The sequence below is a fragment of the Cupressus sempervirens genome, chromosome 2 (genome assembly GCF_028749045.1).
Source record: "Cupressus sempervirens isolate cs-2001-9-10 chromosome 2, ASM2874904v1, whole genome shotgun sequence".
NCBI classification, from domain to species: Eukaryota; Viridiplantae; Streptophyta; class Pinopsida; order Cupressales; family Cupressaceae; genus Cupressus; species Cupressus sempervirens.
In genome coordinates, this window is record NC_143119.1 from 569,136,278 (window position 1) to 569,141,212 (window position 4,935).

General features: G+C 44.3%; 1 pseudogene; it reads left to right on the forward strand.

Moving 5' to 3' along the window:
• The first annotated feature begins 360 nt into the window (after positions 1-360).
• Positions 361-1,486, forward strand: LOC149574701 (18S ribosomal RNA; annotated as a pseudogene).
• Positions 1,487-4,935: the final 3,449 nt, after the last annotated feature.

Genomic DNA, 4,935 nt, shown 5'->3' on the forward strand with positions numbered 1-4,935 from the left:
TCGGAGCATTGGCCTCGGGCCATTGTGACGGCCTCACAATTTCTCTTTAATTGCAACCTATGTTTGCACAGTAGTAGAGTTTGCATGCAAGATTTTCCTTGTTCTTGATAGTTCCAGGAGATGACCTCTAGAACTTTTGGATTGGGCCCCTTCAAGGTGAAATTCATCCAGTTGATTGGATGAGCTTGTATCTTCGAGCATTGCAAGTCCTACTCGTGCTATGAACGTCATTCTCGTTGCTTGTGCGGGGAATTACGTTTGGATGCATGACGGAACGAATGCAAATTTTAGTTTGCCATCGTGGTAGGCATCCCCTTACCTGTAGTAGGTCTTGGGGGTCCCCTTGTCATTAGAAGCTACATGGTCAATCTTTCCAGTAGTAATATGCTTGTCTCAAAGATTAAGCCATGCATGTCTAAGTATGAACTATTTCAGACTGTGAAACTGCGGATGGCTCATTAAATTAGTTATAGTTTCTTTGATGGTACTTTGCTACTTAGATAACTGTAGTAATTATAGAGCACCTTATTAATTCTAGAGCTAATACATGCACCAAATTTGGACTCTTGGAAGGGATGCATTTATTAGATAAAAGGCCAGCGCAGGTTCGCCCGCTATTCTGGTGATTCATGATAACTCAACGGATCGTACAGCCTTTGTGTTGGCGACGCTTCAATCAAATTTTTTCCCTATCAACTTTTGATTGTAGGATAGAGGCCTACCATGGTGGTGATGGGTGACAGAGAATTAGGCTTCAATTCCAGAGAGGGATCCTGAGAAACGGCTACCACATCCAAGGAAGGCAGCAGGCGCGCAAATTACCCAATCCTAACATCGGGAGGTAGTGACAATAAATAACAATACTGGGCTCATCAAGTCTAATAATTAGAATGAGTACAATCTAAATCCCTTAACAAGGATCCATTGGAGGGCAAGTCTAGTGCCAGCAGCCGCGGTAATTCTAGCTCCAATAGGGTATATTTAAGTTGTAGTTAAAAAGCTCGTAGTTGGACCTTGGGTCGTCACGATCAGTCCGCCTTCTAGTTGTGCACTAGTCCTCATGTCCCTTCTGTCAATGGCATGTTCCTAGCTTTAATTGGTTGGGTCATGGTTTCGGCATCGTTACTTTGAAAAAATTAGAGTGCTCAAAGCAAGCCTACACTCTTAATACATTAGCATGGAATAACACGATAGGAGTCTAGTCCTATTCTATTGGCTTTCGAGACTGGAGTAATGATTAATAGGGACTATTAGCGGCATTCATATTTCATTGTCAGACATGAAATTCTTGAATTTTTGGAAGACAAACCATTTCAAAACCATTTGCCAAGGATGTTTTCATTAATCAAAGAACGAAAGTTGGGGGCTCGAACACGATCAGATACCGTCCTAGTCTCAAACATAAATGATGCTGACCTGGGATCGGCAGATGTTGCTCTAAGGACTCCACCAACACCTTCTAAGAAATCAGAGTGTTTGGGTTCTGAGGGGAGTATGGTCACAAGGATAAAACTTAAAGGAATTTTTTGAAGGGCACCACCAAGAGTGGACCCTGCAGCTTAATTTAACTCAACACGGGGAAACTTACCAAGTCCAGACATAGTAAGGATTGACAGATTGAGAGCTCTTTCTTGATTCTATGGGTGGTGGTGCATGGCCATTCTTAGTTGGTGGAGCGATTTGTTTGGTTAATTTTGTTAATTTTGTTGGATTGTTCACCCACCAATAGGGAACGTGAGCTGGGTTTAGACCATCGTGAGACAGGTTAGTTTTACCCAACTAATGATCCATGCCATGATAGTAATTCAACTTAGTACGAGAGGAACCATGTCATTGGCCATCTCTGATCAGCGCATTAGCCTGTTGGAGAAACCTTGGATATTAACTTCAAGTGGTCGACGAGAAGAATCTTTTGCAAACGACTTAAATAACTGACAGGGTATTGTAAGTGGCAGAGTGGCCTTGCTGCCATGATCAACTGAGATTCAGCCCTCCATCACATCGATTCATAAAACCTTTTTTGACTCTAAGGTGGGTGGGGTTTGTGATTTGCACGAGGGCGAGAAAATCTTCCAAGTGCCAAATTTTGGGTGGGTGGGGTTTGCCAAATTGTTTTGCGAGGTCGTAACAATCTCTCAGGTGCCAAATTCCCGGCAGGTGGGGTTTGTAATTTGTGTGAATGCGGGAAAATTTTCCAAGTGCCAAATTCTGGGCGGGTGGGTTTTACAATTTTTGCGAGGCCGAAAAACTCTCCCAGGTGCCAAATTCTTGGCGGGGGTTTGTAATTTTTGCCAGGGCGGAGAAATCTCCCAAGTGCCAAATTTTGAGCGGGTGGGGTTTTGTGAAAATTCCTGTGAGGGCAAAAAAATCTCCCAAGTGCAAAATTCTCGGTGGGTGGGGTTTTGTAAAAATTTTTGCGAGGGCAAAAAAATCTCCCAAGTGCCAAATTCCCAGCGGGTGGGGTTTCTAATTTGCGCGAGGGCGGGGAAATCTTGCAGGTGCCAAATTTCGAACGGGTGGGGTTTGCAATTTTCACGAGGGCAGAAAAATCTCCCAGGTGCCAAATTCTCGGTAGGTGGGGTTTGTAATTTCTGTCGGGGTGGAAAAATCTCCCAAGTGCCACATTCTAGGTGCGTGGGATTTTGTAAAAATTTTCACAAGGGAGAAAAAATCTCCCGAGTGCCAAATTCCAGGTGGGTGGGGTTTGCAATTTCTACGAGGGCGAAAATATCTCCCAAGTGCCAAGTTCTCGACAGGTGGGGTTTGCAATTTTTGCGAGGGCGTAAAAATATCCCAGGTGCCAAATTCCTGGCGGGTGGGGTTTGTAATTTCTGCCAGGGCGAAAAAATCTCCCAAGTGCCAAATTCTGGGTGGGAGGGGTGCATTTTGTAGAAATATTTGCCAGGGTAGAAAAATCTCTCGAGTGCCAAATTCTGAGCTGGTGGGGTTTGCGATTTTCGAAAGGGCAAAAAAATATCCCAAGTGCCAAATTCTTGGCAGGTGGGGTTTTGTGATTTCTGCGAGTGCTAAAAAATCTCTCGAGTGCCAAAGTTTCCTCGAGGGTGAAAAAGTCTTCCAAGTGCAATTTCCATGTGGGTCGAGTTCGTAATCAGTGCAATTTCGGGTAGGTTGGGTTTGCAATTTCTGTGAGGGCAAAAAAATCTTCCAAGTCCAAATTCTGGGCGGGTGGGGTTTCATAATTTCCAAGTGCCAAATTTCGAGCTGGTGGGGTTTGTAAATTCCATGAGCGCAGAAAAATCTTCCAAGTCCAAATTTTGAGCGGGTGGGGTTTGTAAATTTTTGTGAGGGCAGAAAAATCTTCCGACTGCAAATTCCTAGTGGGTCCTCAAGTTTTGTAATTTTTGTGACGGTAAACGACTCATGTATGTGATCCAAAATTGGTTAACTTATTTTTTTGGTTAACGCCCAAAGTTTTGAACTCAAATCGAGTTGGCTACCCTGACTCGAATTGCCTTGAGCCTAATCACCTCAAAATTTTTCCCACAACCCATGTCACCATGCTTGACTTGATTATAAGTGCCCTGAGTCATGTACGTGGTCCAAAAGAGGTCAACTTTTTTTTTGGGTTAATGCCCAAAGTTTTCAACTCGAACCATGTCGGCAACCCCGACATGAATCGCCCCAACTACCCCAACCCCGACTCAAATCGTGTCGAGCCTTAAATACCTCCAATTTTTTTGCACGACTCATGTCACCATGCTCGACATGATTCTAAGTGTGTCGAGTCGTATGCGTGATCCAAAGGTGGTCAACTTTTTTTGGTTTAACGCCCAAAGTTTTCAACCAAAATTTTGTCGGCAACCTTGACTTGTATCGCCTTGAGCCTTAATTGCCTCCAATTTTTTTGCAAGACTCATGTCATCGTGCTCGACTTAGTGCCCTGAGTTATGTACGTGATCCAAAAGTGGTTAACTTCTTCCTTTTTTGGTTAACACCCAAAGATTTCAACCCAAATCATGTCAGCAACCCCGACTCAAATCGCCTCGAGCCTTAATCGCCTGCAATTTTTTTGAACCACTCATGTCACCATGCTTGACTTGATTCTATGCGCCCCAAGCCATGTACGTGATCCAAAAGTGATTAACTCTTTTTTTGGCTAACGGCCAAATTTTTTGAATCAACTCAGCTACCCCGACTCGAATTGCCTTGAGCCTTAACCGCCTCCATTTTTTTTTCGCTCGACTCATGTAACCGCACTCGCCTTCATTCTGAGTGGCCCGAGTCACTTACATGATCCAAAATCGGATAACTTTTTCTTTTTTCTTTTTTTTGTCAAGTCCCAAATTTTTGAACTCGAATAGAGTCGAATACCTCAACTCGGGTCATCTCCAAATTTTTTGCACGACTCACGTCACCGTGCTCCACGTGATTCTAAGTGCCCCGAGCCGTGTACGTGATCCAAAAGCGGTTAACTTTTTCTTTTTGGTTAACGCCCAAAGTTTTCAACCCGACCCGCCTCGGCAACCTCAACTCGAAGTGCCTTGAGCCTTGATGGCCTCCAATGTTTTTGCACGACTCATGCCACCGTCGACTTTTTGCTCGAATCATATCACCCAGGACACCTCGATGCTACGTGACCCAAGCCTTATGCACGATCCAAAATCGGGGAACTTATTTTTTTTTTTTGTAATGCCCAAAATTTAGTGCTTTTCATTGTACAGGGCCTCCCATGATTTTTTTTCCCTCGTCGACCCACTCTGGGGACCAAGTCAGGTCGCCCAAGGCTAGGGCGACAAAGATGGGTTGACCCAGTCGAGTGACCCAAGTTGGGTCAAACCAGGCGTGTGATCCTGGCTGGGGATAGCAAGTCAATTCTATAAGTTTGCTTGCCAATTTTGCTAGACAGGGCAGCTCACCAAGTCATCTAACCATGTGGTCTTTGCAAAATCACCCCACCAAGCTACCTCAAAGAAT